The 23,710-nt window shown below is 39.2% G+C and overlaps 1 long non-coding RNA gene across 1 annotated transcript; it reads right to left on the bottom strand.

Annotated features, from left to right (window-relative positions):
• Positions 1-960: 960 nt before the first annotated feature.
• LOC122467537 lies at positions 961-22,087 on the bottom strand. The gene is made up of 3 exons (XR_006293004.1): positions 22,074-22,087; positions 18,511-18,514; positions 961-1,246 (listed from the first exon to the last, which is right to left on the bottom strand). It is a non-coding gene; the product is annotated as an uncharacterized LOC122467537 (long non-coding RNA).
• Positions 22,088-23,710: the final 1,623 nt, after the last annotated feature.

Raw genomic sequence — 23,710 nt, 5'->3', positions numbered from 1 at the left:
GGACTCCACCTTTACCAGGAACATCCGAATTAGGAGACTGAAAGCAGCAACATTCCACAGAGCTCCATCACATATGGTGGTGGCAATTCCATCTGTACAGTAATCTGAAGGGGCTTCCCAAATAGCTAAGGAGTCTGAGGGAAGGGGGACCTACTCCAGCACCATGGGATCTGACAAGGAACTGGGGACAAGTGAGGCCACCCCATCCCACAGGCAACATATATCAGAGGGCCCAAGTTTGTCTCCACCCTATATTAAGGAGACCACAGTAGCCATGCCAAGCTTGTGGGGTGCTCCTTCCGTTATCAAAGGCATAATGGACAGCTGGGTCTGAAGAGTCACAGCCTCAGAGTATGTGAGCCAGGGGAACCCAGTATAGCTAACATTTTTTATTCTCATAATGTATAATGAAAGGCAGTTTCTTGCATCAAAAATCCATGGACAATTTATGGCCATCGTATGGAGTTCACGGACTCCGGGAAACAAGGGGACATTGTTAAAGCATCTATAATGAAAGGGTCTCTGAGAGTCTTAATAGGAATTCTTGTTGATTTTAATTTGGACAAATTCTAGAGGTTTTTGTTGGAGGGGGCCCATTTAAGGTGGGCTGATTTGCAGGGAGGAGCATCCCTACAAGTGAGATTAAGTAAAATTTGCAAATAAGCGATATGGTGAATCTAGAATCAACAAGGACTAAAAGGTGCTGAACGTGTATGCTTTTAAGAGTATGTCAAATGAATCTCTTCTGAGGAGGATGCAATCAAGGTAATGCCATACACAAGTATGCAAGATAAGAAACAATTTCTAATAGAGGAAAAATTTCTCATCCAAAATACAGCAACCTGTACAACCTTGCCACAGTCGATATACATGAACTGTACAAATTTACGCCAGTTCATAATTTACCAAATAAAAGATGACTAACAAAGTCCACAAAATAGACTCTGGTGGTTTGTGGGAAAGACTTTTACCCAATTAAGTACAAGGAAAGTTACAAACCAGATCTCCACTTTCTAAAAATAAGAAGTTTACCCAGTCTTAGGCAACTACAAGCTAGCAAATGTGCAGGGAGCTGGCTGGTGCTAACACCGCAGTTGAGACAGTGTCTTTTTAAGGGTCTTTTTAAAGCCTGCTGCCACGGCAGATTCTGGTCACTTGCTACTCTCAAGGCCAGAAACACAATGCAAGGTCTGACCATTTCCCCAGGTCATCCTTACTAGGTTTGTCTTACGTACATTTATACAAACTTAAGTGCTAGGTAAAAGTCTTGTCAAAATTTCCAGTACTATCAGGTTTCAAATGTTGAGCTTTCCTACTGAGCTGCCAAAAAGGTTAACCATTTTCGAGTGTAATAGTGCAAATTTCCTCTGCAAGATCTAATGCAGAGAAAGGTTCTTTGAAATACAGATTTGCCTTAAAGGGATTGATGGAAAAAGTTTAGGTTAAACATCTGGGAGAAACTGAAACCACCCCAGGACTTCACTCCCTAGCAAATAAAGTGATCATTTACTTGGACTCACAGGCTATTAAATCATGGAAAGGTACCGTCCAAACTATGGCACTGTTACTTTTTTTTATTATTATATGAAATTTATTGTCAAATTAGTTTCCATACAACACCCAGTGCTCATCCCAAAAGATGCCCTCTTCAATGCCCATCACCTACCCTCCCCTCCCTCCCACCCCCCATCAACCCTCAGTTTGTTCTCAGTTTTTAAGAGTCTCTTATGCTTTGGCTCTCTCCCACTCTAACCCCTTTTTTTCTTTTTTTTCCTTCCCCTCCCCCATGGGTTTCTGTTAAGTTTCTCAGGATCCACATAAGAGTGAAAACATAGGTATCTGTCTTTCTCTGTATGGCTTATTTCACTTAGCATCACACTCTCCAGTTCCATCCACGTTGCTACAAAAGGCCATATTTCATTCTTTCTCATTGCCATGTAGTACTCCATTGTGTATATAAACCACAATTTCTTGATCCATTCATCAGTTGATGGACATTTAGGCTTTTTCCACAATTTGGCTATTGTTGAGAGTGCTGCTATAAACATTGGGGTACAAGTGCCCCATGCATCAGCACTCCTGTATCCCTTGGGTAAATTCCTAGCAGTGGCACTGTTACTTTAAAAAAAATTTTTTTTTTTTTGTCTTAGAGAAAGACAGATGTGACTAAGATCTTGTCTGCAAAGGTGATGTGTGATGTGCCCCATGGCCAGAAAAAGGTGCACTGTGTCCCTCCAGAGGGGAAGGTAAGCTTCAGCTGAGAGACTGCTGAAATACATTCTCAGTAAAACCTATTTTCCAAATTCTAAGAGCGAATACTTACTGGTTGCTGATTGGATAGAGTTAGTAATTTTAATAATATTGGGTATTGGGTGTGGGGAACTCAATACATGAGACCACAGCATTACTTGTAGCAACCCACCATGAGGTGCCATTTCTCCTTCACAGATCTAAGTACAAGACAAAGGGGGCTGTCAAATGGAATAGCAGTGGGGACAATCATCACTAACTAGGTCTTATAAAAGTCTAACTCTTTAAAGATCCTATTTTAACTTATATCGGGTCATATTAACTTTTAGATGGAGGTCCATGGAGTCCCATTTTGTTAAGCTGATTTGCAAGTGCCAAAGACTCAATTTAATTTTAATTTATTGCTCATTGTGCAGAGTGCGTATGTCCACAGTGGGATATTTCAGGGCAGTGCGTACTACGACCATGAGGAATTTAGATGAAGTACAGTTGAAGTGAGGCATAACTATTTTCTTCACATTTTCTACTTAGTTATTTTCCTAAGATTATAGAGGTCCCAGGCTTAAATTTAGCAGGATCCCCAGGATGTGGCTAATAATTATAATTTTAGCCCCAATGTTGATTAAGTCCATGAAACTTTATAAATTGGTGTAATTTAGCAAATGTTTATGTTATGTTAGTACCTATGTTGTAAAAGCACAAGATTACCAACCCCCTTTTATTTTTGTTATATACATTTTTAAAGTAAATTTTGGATTTCCAGTTGGGTCAAATTATGGACCTTTGTTTTAATTTAAATGTATATGTTTAGGTAATATATAAAATATGTAATTTTTAAACTTCTTCCCCCTATATTTTATATTTTTATTAATGGGGGGGTGGGGTGGGGGATGCTTCTATCTACCTCAAGCCCTGGTATTTAGCTTCTGTCTCCGTCTGATAAGTGATTGGGGATCTTCTGAATGGTTACAGGAAAAGTGGAGGAAGGGCCAATGACAAACCTCAAAGGCAGCTGTCTCTCCTTCCCAGGCTTCCCAATCTACCTCTCCTGGATTGGGGTTTGTACTTAAAGGGCTATGGGAGCCTGATCTTGAGACAAGATAGTTAGTTCCCTTGTTCCAAGTTATCAGTCTTTGGCATGTTGATATGGGCAACAATTGCTGCAGCCCAAGCACTCTGGCCCTGGGTCCTGTATTATTTAAGCAATTGGTTAAATCAGGTAGGTGTTGTGGAGTGGGGGAGAGGATGCAGGGATGAGACACTGGTGCTATTGTCCCAGAGGCCCCCTTTGGATTAAACATTGGGCTACTGGTCTCCGAGGATGCATCTCATGACACCCCTGAGAGTCTGGGAGTCTGTTGTTCGCTGGCAAGAACAGTGAGGTATGCAGCTTCAAGGAAGGTAGAGTCATACCTCCGCCTGAGGGACACCCACATAAAGACGAAGACACCAACACCTTCCTCCATGGGAGTCACAGGAAATACAGGGACAAACCAGGACAACCCGATGCCGAAAAAGCAATGGGTCATTGGAACAGACCTCTGCCAAACACACAGGCTGTGACCCAAAACCCACCAGAACACCTGACCCTGCAAATGCAGCTCTAGTGGTCTATCCCTCCAATTGCCCTGAAGTGGGTTCCTGGGCTAATATTTAGCAATTGGCACTGTGTGTTTTTAATGTTCCCACACTGAGGACATTTGGGTAAGAAGAGATGGATAATCATTGGCTGACACAACAGTAAGCAGCAAGGCTAAATCTCAGCAAGTGGCAATTCTGTCCTAATCTGCTTTCCTCTGGAACCAACTAGTAAGACAAGAGCGGGCCCTTCACAAAACTACGCAAGAATCAGCAGGCATGATCGTGCCATCCTGCTCAGAGGACTGTTTTATAAGATTTAAAGATTCTTTTGATGATAGGACAGAACACAATGATACTTTGATGGACGAAAGGCAGCTCCCAACGAGAGAAGGCTTCCAGGCTGACCCGCACAGGGGGTTGCAACTGGGGACAGGGTAACAGCAAGATGGGTTGCAGAAGGCAGTTTTATGTATGGCGAGCTGGATGGAGTTAGCCAGTTTTGGGGGGCTCCCTGTGGATTGGCTAATTTAAATAATTTCAGTGGCCTCTGGGGCTTAGGGACTCGTCTTAGTAGTCTAGTACCTGGTCCTGGGCCAACTGGGCAAATGTATAATGGCCTAAAGTGTGCAGGTTTAATAGTGTAGGGGCCTGGGATTGCACTCACAACCAGCTACTCAAGAAGGGGAACTGACTGGTCTCTAGCTGGTTCCTCAAAACTGGGTGAAGACAATATTAAAATAAACACCACTATATCACATTAACGAAGTGGGAATAGAGGAAACTGTCTCAACATCATAAAAGCTATTATGAGAACCCCACAACTAACATCATACTCAATGGTGAAAGACTGAAAGCTTTTACCTTAAGATCAGGAAAGGACAAGGATGCCCACTTTTGCCACTTCTATTCAACACAGTTTTTGAGGTTCTAGCCAGGACAATTTGGAAAGAAAAATAAACAAAAGGTATCCAAATAAGGATGGAAGAAGTGAAATAATCTCTGCTCACATAGCCAAAGAATCCACACACACCTTAAAAAAAAAAAGCGTGTCAGAATAAACTAATTCAGCAAAGTTGTAGAGTCAACACACAAAAATGTGTTTCCATACACTAAGAAGGAACAATCTGAAAAGATATTAAGAAAATAATTTGGGGCACCTGGGTTGCTCAGTCACTTAAATGCCCAACTTTTGGTTTCTGCTCAGGCCATTATCTCATGGTTTGTGAGAAAGAGCCCTGCATTGGGCTCCACGCTGACAGCACAGAGCCTGCTTGGGATTCTCTCTCTCCCCCTCTCCAGCTTGCATGCGCTTGCCTCTCTCTCTCTCTCTCTCTCTCTCTCTCTCTCTCTCTCTCTCAAAATAAGCAAATAAGCTTTAAAAGAAAGAAAGAAAGAAAGAAAGAAAGAAAGAAAGAAAGAAAGAAAGAAAGGAAGAAAAATTCTATTTACAATACTACCCAAAACAATTTACAGATTCAATGTATCCCTACCCAAATCCCAACTATCTTTTTTGTGGAAATAGAAAAACTCAGCCTAAAATTCATATGGAATCTCAAGCGATCCCAATAGCCAAATGAATCTTGAAAAAGAACAAAGTTGGAAGATTCACACTTACAGACTTAAAATCTTATTACAAAGTAATCAAAAGAGTGTGTTGATGGCAAAAAGACCGACACATAGACCAAAGAAATAGAATAGCCCAGAAATAAACATACATATAAACTCGCGTATATTTTCAACTGATTTTTGCAAAAGTGCCAAGATCATTAAGTAGAGAAAGAACAGTTTCTGACAAACGGTGTTTGGAAGACTGGATATCCACATGCAAAAGAATAAAGTTGGACACTTATCTTACACCATATCCAAAAATTAACTCGGAATGGATTACACACCTAAACATAAGAGCTAAAGTATAAAACTCTTAGAAGAAAATATAAAAGATAATCTTCATGACGCTGGATTTGGCATATGAATTCTTGCAAATGACACCAAACGCAAAGGCAACTAAAGGAAAAATAAGTAAATTATAAGTATTTCAAATTAAAACCTTGGGCATTACAGAAAATTATCAAAGAGAGTAAAGAGGCAGCCCATAGGATGGGAGAAAATATTAAAAAATATTTAATAAGAGAGTAATATCCAGAATATGTAAAGAACTACAATTCAACCACAAGAAAAGCAACGAGAAATAGACAAAGAACTTGAATGGGTAATTTTCAACAGAAGATATATAAATGGCCAATGGGCACATGGAAAGATATTCAACATCATTATTAGGGAAGTGAAAATGAAACTCACAATATGATATCACTTCACATCCATTAGGATGACTACTATAAAAAATTTTATTTGAAAAAACAGACAGCAGTGTTAGTGAGAATGTGCAGATATTGGAACCCTTATACATACATGATGAGAATGTAAAATGGTACCACTGCTCTGGAAAACAATATGGTGGTTTCTCAAAAAAAATTAAACACAGATTTATCATGTGATCTAGCAATTCCATTTCTGGATATATGCCCCAAAGAATTTAAAGTAGGGACTTGAATGAATACTTGTATATCCATGTTAATGGCAGCATTTAAGCATTTTTTCTCTAATGTTTATTTCTTTTTGAGAGAGAGACAGAGCGCAAGTAGGGGAGGGGCAGGGAGAGGAGGAGACGCAGAATCTGAAACAGGCTTCAGGCTCTGAGCGGACAGCACAGAACCTGGTGCAGGGCTCGAACTTGGGAACAGTGAGATCATGGCCTAGGCCGAAGACCGACGTTTACCTGACTGAGCCACCCAGGTGCCCCAATGGCAGCATTTTTGATGATAGCCCAAAAATGAAAACAACTCAGCTGCCCATTAACAGAAGGATAGATAAACAAAATGCGGTATATACATACAGCAGAGTATTATTAAGCCTCAAAAAGAAATTCTTGTTGGGATGAGCACTGGGTGTTAAATTTAAGTGATGAATCACTAAATTCGACTCCTGAAACCAATACTACACTATATGTTAACTAACTTGAATTTAAACAAATAAAAAAAAAAAAAGGAAATTCTGATACACGGTGCAACATGGATGACCCTTGAAAACATTATGCTCAGTGAAATAAGCCAGACCCGAAAGGAAAAATATTGCACGATTCCACTCATTCACTAGAAGAGTCAAAGGCATAGAGCCAGGAAGTAGAATCGTGGTGACTAGGGCCTGAGAAACGGGCAAAAGGGGAGTTAACTGATACAGAGTTTCAGTTTGAGATGATAAAACAGTGGTGATGGTTGCGCAAAAATTTGAATGTAATTAATGCTTCTAACTTGTATACTTAAAAATGGTTTAAAAAGTAAGTTTTATGTTATTGATATTTACCACAATTTTTTTAATTACGAAAAAACTTATCAAATAATGGTGCTTCATTCTGGGAATGATAACCATACAGTATTGATCAGAAAAGAGTTGAGGCCACATTATCAAATGGTTTAGGGTACAGTCTCTGGATATCCTTGTTGGTTACATTAACTCATTTCGAAATTCACTTTGTAGAATATCATGTTTAGTTTTCTTCAATAATACTTATTGCAATAATAAATCTCTAATTTGCAAATGATAAAAATAGATTATCTTTCTGTCCCCAAATGTCTCTGAGTTCTAAAATATGATCCTGAACTATTGAGAAATACAGGTGCAGTATTAGAAATTGTGTGAACTTGGGACCTAATCAAACTTAAATTCAAATCATGACTCAGACAATTACTAGCGATTTGACCTTTGGTAAATTACTTAATCTCTCTGAGCATGAATTTCTCCCTCTGTCAGGCGGGGACCACGTACCCCAATTGAAGAAATGCTGTGAGGATTAGAGATAATTAAAGTAAGTGTTTAACGTATAGCATGTACTCAATAAATTATAACTGTTGCTTTTACTATTAAGATAACTCAAGTAATTCTTATAAGAAAACTAGATGGACAGTACCTCTGAGCTTTGAACACTCAAAACAAACAAATTAAGTGTAAACAACAGCTTGTCTGCCTGTAAGAATTGCATCGGATTAACAATGGAGTATTTCTCAAGGAGGGACCATAGATCCAGTCTAGGAAAATAGTACCTGATTTTATCTGTAAAATCACCATCTGGTGGCACTCAGATACTGTTACATCCTGGTGCCCATATGTCCCGGGACACACTGCCTGCACATCAAAAGGGAAGATTGGCTGAAGAGAGATCGTTGACAAAGAATTCATATGAAGATATGAGAGACTTAAGAATGCAGGCTCTAAAAATAAGGATATATTTTTAAAATTGTCATGGCTTGTTCAGTCTTTATGCAAAATTTATGCTACTTACCAAATTATATTCCCACCAAATAGTTCTTGAGAGGATAGTTAAACTTTGACAACTTCATCAGTGGAAAATTGTATGTTGCTGTTTGATGATATCTTTTAAATGTGGAGTGAAGATGAGCTTTTTTTTTTCATATTCTTTTGGTTCATGTGTATTTCTTTTTTACTGAAGTGCCTGAATATGTCATTTTTCCAGTTTTCTACTGTTTTATGTTTTTTTCTTATTCCTTGTAAGAAATTTTCGAATACTATGAAAATGAAACTTTGGTCATATAAACTGCCATTTCTGTCTGGTCTGTTATTTGTCCTTTAAAATTTTTATGCATGTTGTTTTTAACCATGAAAAAAATTTAATATCATCACATTTTATTCATCTGCTTATATGTCTGAGTTTTGTTTCTAGTTTAGAAAGTTTTTCCCAACCTATACCCTTTAATTTAATAAATCCATTTCAGGGCACTTGACTCATAAATACATTCTCCAAAATGAATTGAAAATTATGTTCAGAGGCACCTGGATGGCTCAGTCAATTAAGTGTGCATCTCTTGATTTTGGCTCAGGTCATGCTCTCATCGTTCATGAGTTTGAGCCCTGTGTTGGGCTCTCTGCTGACAGTAGGACCTGGTATTCTCTCTCTCGATATTCTCTTTCTCCCTCTCTCTCTGCCCCTTGCCCACTCTCTTGCTCTCTTTCTCTCTCACTCAAAGTGAATAAACATTTTTGAAAATTATGTTCAAAACTTTTATTCGTCAATAACATATGCTAATTCAATAAACAAAAACGTGTAGTTTGAAAATTTTGGAAAGATTTTCAAGTTATATTGTTAAATGATATAATTAAATTACAAGACAATATATAGTATGACCCTATTTATGTAAAAAGTAAAACAAAGACTTAAACCTAAATCATATTCTTTTATATTCTTAGGAAAGGTCTAGAAAGTTACATAAAATGTGTGAACAGGGGTTACTTCCAAAAAGTTGGGCTGGAAAACTCCAGGTATGTGTGAGAAGGAGGAGTTAATTTTCGTAGTAAACTCTTCTATGTTATTTGAATTTGTATCTTGCCCATGTGCCATTTTTATAATAAAGAATGAATATTAAGATGTATACATTTTTTTATAATTTTTTATTATGTTTCTTTATTTTTGAGAGGAAGAGAGAGACAGAGTGTGAGTGGGGGAGGGGCAGAGAGAGAGGGAGACACAGAATCAGAAGCAGGCTCCAGGCTCTGAGCTGTCTGCACAGAGCCCGACGCGGGGCTCGAACTCACGAACTGTGAGATCATGACCTGAGCTGAAGTTGGATGCTTAACCTACTGAGCCACCCAGGCGCCCCAAGATGTAACATTTTGAAGAAACAACAGTAGAGCAGAGAGTCTCTGAATCTCCCTGAATCATCACATTAAAAACAGAGCAACTAGACATAAAAACTAAAATGCGTGGACAACATCAAAAATAAAATTAGTTGGTAAAGTATCCCCAGGAACTCCAAAATGTCAGAGAGTGAGGACAAGCTATCAACAGTCATACGACCAGCATCATATCAGCATCTGTGCATAAAAAATTAGAGGGATGTGGTATTTGACAAGCTTAAGTGTAAGAAAACACCAAAACAGTTAACAGGTGTTCAATGGAAGGCATCGGAGGTGAATACGAGACCAGCATTTCAAACTGCAGAAGACTCTGATGAAGTCAATAGTTGGTGAGTAGAAAAGGTCAGCCGCAAAGTCTGAAGAGGCTGAGAAACTTTACAACTAAGAACTCTCAAAACTGACAAGACAGGGCTCAAGTCCAGAACAGGTCCTCACACTGAAGTTACTAGAAGTGGAGCCAAAACAGAGATGAAGAAAGGAGAAGGTCAAGATAACAGTGAAGAAGGAGAGCAGACACAGGACATCTCAAAAAACAAAGCCATGAGTTTTCAAATCCAACATGAAAACAACAGAAGATAAAGCACTGTGAGTTTAGAAAGACTTTCCAGAACAAAGTTTCCTTACAAAAAAAGTTCAGGAAAATGAATTACACTTAAAACTGAGCAACAACAGCAACAACAGAATACTTGCATTAAATCTTATCCAAAGTTCTATGAAAAAAAAATTGTAAGGAAAGTATACCATTCCTAGAGAAAATGAGAACATGCCAGAAAAGATTCCCATAAGGAAAATCAAAACTGCAAACTACTATGTTAAAATTTGTCATAAGACAGGAAAATAACAGCAAGATGTGATAGAACAATTAACCAGAAGTAGAAAACTTAGAAATAAAGTGACAAAGCCCAGGAAAGAATTAGAATTGAAATAAAAATATCCCTTCAGCAATGAAATTTAAACTTGAACAAAAGAGCAAGTGATAATGCCTTAAGAGAATAGAAGGTAAAAGAACAATTAAAAAAAATTAAAGATATGAAGAAAGACACCAAAAAAATTCAAGAGAAAACACAGTTGTTAAAGACAGGAAAATAATATCAGCATTTAAATAAGCAGAATTCCTGAAGGAGAAAACCAATCAAGTACTGAAGCAATTCAAGAAAGGTATTTCTGAAAGGAAAAAACCATAATTCGAAACCATGTAATAAAAGCCCCACACACCCAGGAATATTGATATGGAAGAACCAAAGTCAATGCTTATTCTAGAAAAACTAGTGGACTTTAGGGGCCCCTGGATGGCTCAGTTGGTTAAGCTTCCAACTTGGGCTCAGGTCATGATCTCATGGTTCATGAGTTTGAGCCCCGCATTGGACTATCTGCTGTCAGCATGGAGCCTGCTTCAGATCTTCTGTTCCCTTCTCTCTCTCTGCCCCTCCTCTGCTCATGCTCTCTGTCTCTCTGTCTCAAAAATAAAAAAAAACCCAAACATTATTTTTAAAAAGGAAAAACTAGTGGACTTTAAAGACAAAGAAAAAACTTCTGTACCTAGACAAAAAGCACAGGAAACTTACAAGAGAAAGATCACTATCTGCAAAGTTTCATGCCAAAAAAAAATGGACTGACATCTTTAAGATATTCAAGGAAAAACATGTGAGCCAAAACTTTTTTGCCCATGAAAATATCAAATATAAAAGACACTAGTTATTATCAGCATGCCAAAGCTTTGGGAATGTTGTTCACATGACCCTTCCTAAAGAAACTATCAAAGAATGAACTTCAGACAACCCACTATGACTAGAAATAATCATCAACATATAGGCTAGTGAAGACCATTAAATATACAACTACTATAGAAATAATACTAACTGAAAATTAAAAGGGGAAGAATACAGTTTGCAATGTTCTAACAATGTAGATATAGTACAGCTATTTTTAAAAATGAGATAATAGAACTAACATTTCTATCAAAAGTTTTAATTGTTTTCTATAATCATATTCACAATGGTAGTATTAGTATATTTTGAAACTGTGTCTATTTGTAGATAAAGTGAGATGAAGCATACAAGTAATTATTGAATATTCCAATTTGATCTTCTCCCGTACCCTTGAAAACTGGCATCATCTTATAGAAGAAAGAAGATACAGAAGTAATATGGAAGAGTTAAGTAAAAATAGGGAGCTCTGAACATGGATTGGGAATATTAGTACAAGTTCTGTCTAGTGACAGACATAGTCCATATTCTTAGTACTAGGTTGTGATTGATACACTATTTCCCACTAAAGGAAACAAACAGTACAAGAACTGGGACATCTTATCGTTCCTTATAGCAAGGAAGCCATCAAAGACTACTGGATCATGAAATTTATATGGAATTCCTTTTCTCTCAACATATTTCAGCAAATTATTTTATTTGGCTGAATGTAGCTAAATGAATGAATTCTGTAAAAGTGTATTGATTTCCAACAAGTATAAAAAAGAAATTGTTTGATACGCATATGCTGCTTACTCATATCTTCTGTGTCTCCACTTCTCATCACTCTTTCCCTCAACCAGTTCAGAATAACCAGCAGTTTTAGACTTGAAATGGTCTCTTTTCCCCATATTTTTAATTCTCTCTCAAGATAGGGATGGGTTCTTTTGGGACTTTATGCAGTACAGGAAAACAGTATTCTAAAGTGAAGTTGTGTTCCCAGATGGATTCCCAACAGCCTATCAGAAAGCTACACGGGAATCTACTCCCGAAACCAAGAGCACACTGTATACACTGTACGTTAGCCAACTTGATAAGTTACGTTAAAAAAAAGAAAGCTATATATTTACATTACTAATTGAGCCATAATTGTTCATTCCAGTGTATTTTTAATGTAAGTACCGCTTTCAGCATAATTTAATTAGAAATCTGAGCTTCAAATACCTAATTTATAACTTAATTTTTATAATTCAATGCACCCAAAATTTGGGCAAGTCCCAATTTGGGAGTACTAGTTGTTCCTAATTCCACCCCAGATGGATACCTGGTATAACTTACAAGTGACAAGAAAACACTCATGATAATCATGATCTCTTTTCAAAATGAAAAATTCAGAGAGACAAAATAAGTGTTATCATTGTTGGTAAGTGTATTTTAATATATTGCTTCAAGCTTCCTCAGGAAGAATAAATAGCTATGTCAGGTCACAATTTGTCATGGTCTGCCTGAGTAGCAAGTTAATAGGAAAGAGCCTGGGGAGAGGACAGAGCAAGTAGGTAAGGCTTTTCTGCTCTCTCATTCCTACCTCCACCTCCAAACCCCTGCATCTAGCTTCCCTAGAATCTGTAGGTTAACAGTCAGGAATGACGACTTATAAGACACCAACCATCAGCACCATCTTCGGTTACAAAACTCAAGGAATATTTTTGCATTGGTAGTATGTATTACCACTTCCATATTTCTAAGCATACAAGCATAGCTCTTTGTTTAAGTCACCGTTATCTCTGTTTTTATGGAAAACCTCAGATCGATATAAGATGGCGGCAGCAGTAGAGAAGACAAACGGCACATTGTCCTTCTTTATTTCCATCCAACGGGGTCTAAGAGTGTCAACGGCATAGGAAGGGGGCTGTCCTGAGCCTCTGTGTACCAAAAGGAGAACGGAGTTTTCAAAGTTTTCCCTTTTTTCACATCTGATCACCAAATGTAAAAGTTGTAAGGTCATGTTGACCTCTAAAATTACATGTGGTAGACACTCATATACATATATACCCATATGTTCATATTCAGGATACTGTGTATACTATATAACGTGGGTTAATGCATATCAAGAATTATTGGAAATTCTAATTGTATCATCCTCTATATCCCTGAGAACTAAAACCTTGTTGTGAAAGGAAGAGGATACCCATACACTATGAAAGAGTTAATGGGGCGCCTGGGTGGCGCAGTCGGTTGAGCATCCGACTTCAGCCAGGTCACGATCTCGCGGTCCATGAGTTCGAGCCCCGCGTCAGGCTCTGCGCTGATGGCTCAGAGCCTGGAGCCTGCTTCCGATTCTGTGTCTCCCTCTCTCTCTGTCCCTCCCCCGTTCATGCTCTGTCTCTCTCTGTCCCAAAAATAAATAAACGTTGAAAAAAAAAATTAAAAAAAAAAAAGAGTTAAGTAAAACTACGTCATCCTAAATTTGGATTGGGAATGTTGGTATGACTTCTGTGTGCTTCTATGCATCTGCTTCACATATGGTAAGTGCTATCATAGGTCTGCATAGTGTTTATGTTTTAAGGAAAGACTTTCAGTTGAAACCTTGAAAAAAATTAATTGCTCCTCAGAATAAATTTAACAATCAAACTCATAATTCTCTTTAGAAAGACCTCTCCTCTCTTTTACCTTTGAGTTTAGTCCTTCAGATGCTATTAGTGACATTGTAAACTCTATAGCCAATTCAAACAAATCAACTTTCATGTAGAATATTCATTAAGACTCTTTATACTGACCATTTCCCAACATTTCAAACATACCGAAAAGTTGAAAAAAACTGTAAAACACTCTTATACCATTTTACTGCATTTGCTTTATTACATAATTATCCAGGTAGCCATCCCTTTATTAATCTATCTTATGTTTTGATGCATTCCAAAGTAAGTTTTGAACATCAGTACACCCCTAAAATCTTCAGAAGACATATCATTAACTAGAGTTCAATATTTGCCTACAAATTTTTTAGATATTTGCATATAAGGAAATGCACAAATCTTCTATTTATCACTCCATCAATATGAATGAATGCAAACCCCTATCAAAATATAGAACATTATCGGGGCGCCTGGGTGGCGCAGTCGGTTAAGCGTCCGACTTCAGCCAGGTCACGATCTCGCGGTCCATGAGTTCGAGCCCCGCGTCGGGCTCTGGGCTGATGGCTCAGAGCCTGGAGCCTGTTTCCGATTCTGTGTCTCCCTCTCTCTCTCTGCCCCTCGCCCGTTCATGCTCTGTCTCTCTCTGTCCCAAAAATAAATAAACGTTGAAAAAAAAAATTAAAAAAAAAATATAGAACATTATTGCCTTAACCCCAGAAAGTTCTCTCTTCCTTATTTCCAGTTGATCTCTGCCCTATATTCCTGTTTTAGAAGCAACTACTGTTTTGTTTTCTGTTCACCATAGATAAGTTTTTCTGTTTCTAGAATTTCAAATAGGTGGAATGTGGGGGATAAGCTTAGGAATCCCCCAGGCTTACACAAGTGGGTTAACAAGGCATAAAGAATGCAAAGCCAGGGGCACCTGGGTGACTCAGTAGGTTGAGTGTCTGGCTTTGGCTCAAGTCATGATCTCACAGTTTGTGGGTTTGAGTCCCGCATCGGGCTCTGTGCTGACGGCTCAGAGCCTGGAGCCTGCTTTGAATTCTGTGTCTCCCTCTCTCTCTGCTCCTCCTCCACTCATGCTCTGTCTCTCTCTTTCAAGAATAAAAACATTAAACAAATTAAAAAAAAAAAAAAGAAATACAAAGCCATAAAATGCTTACACCTGAGTTTGAGAAAACCAGATTGGCACCCCAAGAATAGGGGGTGCAAAGGCACCCTGAGATAGGGAGGTACAAAGGTGCCAGGAATAGGGAGGCTCAAAGGCACCCCCAAAATAGAGAGGGGGTGCAGAGCCCCCAGAATAGAGAGGGAGAGGCAAAACCCTAAAATAGGAATGGTGCAAAGGTGCCCAATACATAGGTATATAACATAAACAAGATTAGACATTCAGGGTGGAAGCACCCCCAATTTAGTACTATGGCAGAAAGCTGCTTTCACAGGAGGATAGGGCCAGGTTAAGTAAAATAGTGAATTGGACTATGGACCACTGTGCTTCAGGCAAAGCTGCCCAGAGTGGAGATGGTTAACAAAAGAAAAGGTGCCTTATTAACCCTGAGGTTATCCCCCTACTTGCCTCATCCCCTAGGCTGGCAAAGATAAACAGAGGTGCTGCCTCATGTCTGCTGTAAACAACCTTCCTCCCGACAGCCTGGCACCTGGACTTTGTTTCATATTGACCCAAACCCCAAACACTGTATATCTTCAAAACCCTCCTTTTCCCTCACATCCCCAAGTTAATGTTCACAGTTTGTCTCTTTGTGCACACCCATCACGTTTGCAAGCCTTCTGATCTGAATAAATAGGGGGCAAGGACCCTTATTCAGGGCTCTTATCTCTTCCTGGACATTAGCCATCTCTCGTTTTTCATCCTGTGTCCCGCTCTCTTGCTAGACAAGAGAGAACTTTAGACCGAGAGTCTACGACAGTGGGATTATGCATTACATGGTTTCTATCACTTAACATAATGTTTTTTTAAGATTCATTCATGTTACTGTGTGTGCCACTGGCTTGGTTTTTGCATTATTATTACTGAATGTGTTTCTTTGGATGAATTCTGCTATCTATTTTTCCATTTTTCTGTTGACAGTCACTTGTCTTATTTCAAGGTGTTGCCTATTAGAAATAAAACTTATAAAAATTCTTGGTTAAGGCATTTGGCCACCTAGGTTTTCGTTTTTCTTATGTAAATACCCAGGACTGAAATTGTTGGTAGGTATATACCTTTAATTTTATAAGGACATGTCAGGCCTTTTGCCAAAGCAATCTTAATATTTTACACTCCCACCAAAAATGTATGAGTTCCAATTGCTCTCTACTAATTGTGCAATGGCATCTCATGGTGGCTTTAATTTGTATTTCTCTGATCACTAATGTTATTGAGTACTTTTTCATAGGACAATAGGTATGTCTTCTTTTATGAAATGTCTATCCGAATACTTTCTTCATTTTAAAGAGTGGGTTATTTCTCTTTTCTCTCTGGCTGGCTTATGTGGTATTTGTGGCTGGTCCTCCCACACCTCTTGTACCAGCACTCTGCTGGGGAGAGACTCCTTTGCTCTGACCTCTTGCATAGGCATCCTGTGAAGGTACTTCAACAAAGCACCTTCTGGACTTCAGCTGGCCTAGTGTTAGCCTCCGGCAGTAATCACTGTGCCAATCAGAAGCTTCCTGGAAAGGGAGCCATTGTGCTCTATCTCTTGTTGTACTTTCAGCTTTTGAATGTACAAATTTATATCCAGCCAGATCCCTAGAACTCTCCCTCATATAAATTCTGTCGTAGTAAAGAAATAAAACCTTTGTTTTCATGCCAATTTGAATTTACCAATGACATCATGTTTGAAGTATGACAAAAATCAACTACAAAGTCTGAGCAGAGGTAGGTGATAACTCTTAAATTTCCCCCACAAAATCATTTTACTATCAAGCTTGACTACTTTAGAAATAAAACACACTTTAGTCTTGAATCAGACTATGCTGATTTCAGCACAGCACCAAAAATGCTACCTTGGCCTAACATCCCTTCATGTCCATTCATAGAGAAAATGTTTCTATTTTGTTCCAGACTTGTAGAGTTTGATGACCCAGAGCATTATGGAATGGTTTCGTGCTTGTATAGAACAGAATTCTTCTTAGCAGGAATTTAACTAATTTTAGAGCAGTTTACAGAGTTCTTGTGAAAAAAAAATTGCAACTTGAAGGAACATTTTCCTCCAGTTTTTGTTTTATGTTTTAGAAAGCTCTTGACATGGCCTTGCAGGAAGCACAAGACTCTTAGGAATTGGTTTATTTCCTAAACCAAGAGAAGACTTGACAATCCTCCCTTTCGTCAAGACTGCAAATCTACTGTTGCTTAATTAAGTCATTGAGCCAAGATTTCTGCAGAAAAGACTGTCATTTGTACAGTACTTGCTTCTCACATGATAAACGTGTTGATAATTTTACGTCTTCATATTATGAGCTGATAAGATGGAGAGAGCTGCACCTTGGCACTTGGAAATGCTATATGAACTTGAAGTTCTTTTCCCTTGCCTTAGAATTTGGGTGCATTCCAAGTCTCAAATGATCTTTTCATCCATGTTGCACCTTTGGCAACATCAAATGGTTATTTCTGTATATAGTTCAAAACTTATCTATTGAAAATGATAGGAAACAGATTAAGGTCACAAACGAAGAGGGAGTCCAGCTTTTAGACTGATGGCTGGTCATGAATTTAAAGCATTTCTGATGGCAGGAGGCAGCATGGAACAGCAAGAAAAACCAGGGTTCTGTCATCAGAAAGACTGGGGTTCACATCATTTTTCTGCCCTTCAATGACTATGTGTGACCTTGAGGGGCCTCAATTTCCACATCTGAATAATTATCATAGGGATACCTACCTTAGAGGACTATTGTGAGAATTGAATGAAAAACACACACACAACTGGCTTATTGTTAACATTCAACTAATGGTTATTACTGTTATTAGTATTTTTCAGTGATCATGTAACTTTCCTATTTAATACATTTTATCAATATGCTTATTAGAATCAAAAAGCCTTATGAGAGTGTATTTTGCTTATTCATTTATTTTTACCAGATATGGTTATATAGATATGATATGCTATGTCCCCTCCCTCCTTCCACCCACCTCCTTCCCTTCGTCCCTTCTTTCCCTCCTTCCTTCTAGAATTGCACATGAACCTCTATAGTCTATGATGTAATTGACAAAAGAGCTGATGTCAAAGTTACATTCTCGGCTATGTTTATTCATGTTGTACCGGGAGGTAGAGTTGTGTCCTAAATCTGAACTTCCAAGTCAGTAATTGAGTGATAATTATTGCCTCGCCTTAGATTTAGGCATTCCTTGGAGACCATTGAGAAAATTCATTTGTTGCCGGGAATGCATACCCTTCTGACTTGGAACACTTAGCAGGGTTAAGCAACAGAAGAGGCTCTTCTTCCCTTGGTGCTCATTAAATTTCCTGTTACGTGACACTGCAGTTCTTTCAGGTTGTGAGAGGTGTCAAGGAGCATGTCATATCAAGACACAACACTAGATACAGCAAAAAGACCAATTTTTGCTCATTTATGTCCTGAAATTCTAAACCTCAGCAAAATAAAATTTTGCTTTAAAATCAGGTGACGGAACAGGCTGCTTAGAGATTAGACACTTGACTTTGCTTGTTGCTCCTCCCTTTCCTATGTTTGGTCTTCTCCTGTCCCTTGTTTGGGCCTGCAGCACAGCTAGAGAATTGGGCTCTCTCATAGCAGTAGAAAAGGGAAGGGTTTTCCCACTGGGTACCTAGGTGTAGGTAAAGATGCATGGACCCAATTTTCCTGTCTTTGCAAACATAAGGGAATGGCATCAGTGTTTGTCACATCCACATGTTATGCTGCTTATCTTCTAGATTCTGGAAGGCTGGTATGTTGGGTTTGAGCCCAACCTCTGTCCTCAGAGTCCTTCCCCACCCCCTCATCCAGTCGAGCTCAATAGTGTGACTACCTGTATGTATAATAGCCATGCCACCCACCCATAATTTCCCCAGCCTTCCCCATAACATGTCTCCCTTTTCTAAATCTTCATCTCTCTTGGCTACATCCCTGCCAAGAAGACTGCAACTTTTCATCAGTTTCCTCCTGTGTACAATAAACCAATTGAATCAGATTATATATACTACAGCCACTTTCCCAATTTAAAGAGTTTACAAGTCTTGGCCAAGACCAGTTTACTCATTTGTTCTTCTTCCCCACTTCTGTTCTATTTCATCTCTTGCACAGCACGACCTTCCACAGTTTATTCTAAATAAGCACTTGTTCAGTCACTGAGTGAATTGATAAGTGAATGAATGACCAGCTTTCTTGACCTCATCCACGTATCTCCTATTTCCTTTCCTATTCTCTTTCCCACAACACCCCCTACCTCCCATTCTATTTACCTGTTTTTATCATTCAATCGTCCTTTGTTGGTAATTGGATTTAGGGCCCTTGTTTAAATTCCTCCCTTTCAAAGTTCATGCATTCATTGTAGTCTTTTCTGTTGCCTTCCAATTGCTTCCCTGCTGTGTCATTTTAATTGCTTTGTATTTTGTGTTCTACATTTCTTCCAGCTCACATGCATTAGATTCCAGCTCCCTAAAATAGAGATATTTACTGAAATGGCAGATTTGGATTCGCTGCAGCTTACAAATGAAATTTGAATCCGAGCAGTAAGATTTTACAAAATTAAAACTGAATTGAAGAAAAAAGGAAAACCGAATTGGTTACATAAATAGCTGGTGAGTATCAGGTAATATAAAAAATGAGTTTGGGGGCGCCTGGGTGGCGCAGTCGGTTAAGCGTCCGACTTCAGCCAGGTCACGATCTCGCGGTCCGTGAGTTCGAGCCCCGCGTCAGGCTCTGGGCTGATGGCTTGGAGCCTGGAGCCTGTTTCCGATTCTGTGTCTCCCTCTCTCTCTGCCCCTCCCCCGTTCATGCTCTGTCTCTCTCTGTCCCAAAAATAAATAAACGTTGAAAAAAAAAAAATTTAAAAAAAAAAAATGAGTTTGTGTTAATTCTTTGGAGGATAGTCAAAAGTCTTCAATGCAAAGAAAAATACTTACAGAGTTGAGAATGGTCACTCATGCCCACTGGGGCAAGTCCCAGTCTTTATCAACAGATAACTGACTTTCATTAATGCATAGAACACAATTCTGTACCTATTTTCCATTATTTAGATTAAATGTCAAAAGCAAAATTTTCCCCAGTATGTGCCAACCCTCTAAAATAACCGTTGAGTGTGTACAAAAGCATATTTACACTTTACATTTGAAATGAAAAATGACTGAGATCTTGAGAGGCAATTATATATTTAAGAATATTTATCAGAATGTTGACGTATATAAAAATAAGTTTTTTAACACCATAAAGCATTTCTTAGCAATTTAATTGTAATTGTAATCACATGGGTAGGGGTTCAGGATGAAGTGCCCCAAGATGTATTACTTTGGCATGTGGATTATTTTAAACTAAAAGCAATCAAGGACCAGAGGAAACATTGACCTTCACCCTACCTACCTAAAAAAAATTTAGATACAGGACCTGCTCCAGAAAGGGAACTATCATCATAGAGAACTATAGTATAATATGATCTAGGTGTGACAGACAGGGAGGAACCCAGCAGAGTCTGCTACAATTTATGTGTACGCTCTTTTGTTTCTACATGGTCCGGCAAATATTTGTTTACCAACCACTCTTTTTTTTATCTTCTTGTGAACTCTTTTCCTTCCTTTTGAAGTCCCAGATTCCTACCCTCTTCTTAGTTTCAGGACGACATATATACCTCATTTTGCCTGTCTTTGGTATCTTTCCTATTTCTATGAATTTTCCATAAATATGTAATGAAATTTGATTTTTCTCCTTTTAATTTGTCTTATGCCAATTTAATTCTTACACCAGCCAGAAGAATTTTAAATCATATAGGGACATTTTTCTTCCCCAACACACAAATGGGTAGATGTTGAAGTGAGGAAAAATAGTTAGAAATACTTTTTTTCAAAGTATCATCATAAATCTTTAGAAGTATTTCTCTATTTTGCGGGGTGAGAAGTTAAACTTAATGTGCCATAATGTTACAGCAAGGGGACTGGGAATCCATACATGTATCAAGAATTATCTGTACAATGAACATGTAATAACTCTTACATGTATGTACCAATCATTATTATATAGATAGATACTGTATTAATGAATAAAATAAAACTTGTTTAAAAGGAATGACAGGTTTTTGGGTTTTTTGTTTGTTTTCTGCTTGCTTGTTCAAGTAGAAACAATATCATTGGCTTTCTTCACCAAGTATTTATGTTCTTTACAAAGTACTAGAAGCTTCCATCCTGGGAAGATGGTGGCATAGGATGACGCTGGGCTCACCTCGTCCTGCTGATCGCTTAGATTCCACCCACATTGGCCTAAATAACCCAGAGCACTAGCAGAACGGACTCACCGGAGCCAAGCGTAGACAGGAGACCCATGGAAGAGGGTAGGAAGGACGGAGAGGCAGTGCATGCTACAAGGACTGGCGGGAGGGAGCCGGGGCGGTGGAGGGGCAGCCCGCCTGGCAAGGCACAGCCCCTGAAGTCTGGCTTGCAAAAGCAGAGGGGCTGTACTCTGTGAGTTCTGACAGCCAGGGGGACTTAACATCTGGAATGTTAAAAGTCAACAGCTCTGCTCTCGGATAGCAAGGAGGGCGAGAGGACACTGGGAGGGAGAGTTGTTGAGCCCCGGAAGACAGAGCTCAGCTCAGTGGGGGAACAACAGGGCTGGTAAGTGCCATCTACCTCTCCTATCCCCCAGCCAAAATTCCAAAGGGAACCAGTTCCCGTCACTGAACTTGCTTGTACCGTGCAAATGCCCAGTGCTGTGCTTCTGTGGATCCATCCCTCCAACGGGCCTGCCTCCTTCCCGGTGCTGCAGGGCCCTTCCCACAGGGGACCACCAGGGGCAAAGCTAGCTAAGTCTGCCCCTCCCACCCCTGTGCACCTTGCGGATCCACCCCAGCTCATACACCAGATCCCATCAAAGCAGGACCACAAGCCTGGCAGTGTGCAAGTAGCCCAGACAGGGGCCACACCACTCCACAGTGAGTACTGCCCCTGGGAGGGGGAAAGATAAGGTACACACCAGTCTGACTGTGGCCCCAGCGGTGGGCTGGGGGCAGACATCGGGTCTGACTGTGGCCCTGCCCACCAACACAAGTTACTCGGAACAGCACAGGGGAAGTACCCTGCAGTTGTGAGCCACCATAGGGACTACCCAAAATGACGAAATGGAAGAATTTGCCTCAAAATAATCCAGGAAATAGCGACAGTTAACGAATTGATCAAAAACGATTTAAGCCATAAAACAGAACAAGAATTTAGAAAAATAGTCATAAAATTAATCACTGAGCTTGAAAAAAGCATAGAGGATAGCAGAGAATCTATTGCTACAGAGATCAAGGGACTAAGAAATAGTCATGAGGAGCTAAAAAATGCTGTAAGTGAGGTGCAAAATAAAGTGGAGGCAGCCATAGCACAGATTGAAGAGGCAGAAGAGAGAATAGGTGAAGCAGAAGATAAAATTATGGAAAAAAGAGGAAGTTGAGGAAATGAGACATAAAAAAATCCAGGAGTATGAGGGGAGAATTAGAGAACTAAGTGATGCAATCAAACAGAACAATATATGCATCATAGGAATTCCAGAAGAAGAAGAGAGAGAGAAGGGGGTTGAAGGTGTACTGGAACAAATCATAGCTGAGAACTTCCCTGATCTGGGGAAGGAAAAAGAAATGGAAATCCAAGAGGTAGAGAGAACTCCTTTCAGATGTAACTTGAATCAATCTTCTGCACGACATATCATAGTGAAACTGGCAAAATACAAGGATAAAGAGAAAATTCTGAAAGCAGCTAGGGATAAACAGGCTCTAACTTACAAAGGTAGACACATAAGAGTAGTGGCATACCTATCTACTGAAACTTAGCAGGCCAGAAAGGAACTGCTGGAAATCTTCAAGGTGATGAACAGAAAAAATATGCAACCGAGAATCCTTTATCCAGCAAGTCTGTCATTCAGACTAGGAGAGATAAAGGTCTTCCCAAACAAGCGAAAACTGAAGGAATTCATCACCACTAAACCAGCCCTACAAGAGATCCTAAGAGGGATTCTGTGAGTGAAATGCTGCAAGGACCACAAAGTACCAGAGACATCACTACAAGCATGAAACCTACAGACATCACAATGACTCTAAACCCATATCTTTCTATAATAACACTGAATGTAAATGGACTAAACGCTCCAGCCAAAAGACAGGGTATCAGAATGGATAACAACAACAACAACAACAACAAGACCCATCTATTTGCTGTCTACAAGAGACTCATTTTAGACCTGAGGACACCTTCAGATTGAAAGTGAGGGGATGGAGAACTATCTATCATGCTACTGGAAGTCAAAAGAAAGCTGGAGTAGCCATGCTTATATCAGACAAACTAGACTTTAAATTAAAGGCTGTAACAAGAGATGAAGAAGGGCATTATATAATAATTACAGGGTCTATCCATCAGGAAGAGCTAACAATTATAAATGTCTATGTGCTGAATACCGGAGCCCCCAAATATATAAAACAATTAATCACAAACATAAGCAACCTTATTGATAAGAATATGGTAATTGAAGGGGACATTAAAACCCCACTTACAACAATGGATAGATCACCTAGACACAGGATCAATAAAGAAACAAGGGCCCTGAATGACACATTGGATCAGATGGACTTGACAGATATATTTAGAACTCTGCATCCCAAAGCAACAGAATATACTTTCTTCTCGAGTGCACATGGAACATTCTCCAAGATAG

Source organism: Prionailurus bengalensis, chromosome B1 (genome assembly GCF_016509475.1).
Source record: "Prionailurus bengalensis isolate Pbe53 chromosome B1, Fcat_Pben_1.1_paternal_pri, whole genome shotgun sequence".
Classification (NCBI taxonomy): Eukaryota; Metazoa; Chordata; class Mammalia; order Carnivora; family Felidae; genus Prionailurus; species Prionailurus bengalensis.
Note: the sequence above shows the minus strand (reverse complement) of the source record. Positions and strands in the feature narration are given on the sequence as shown.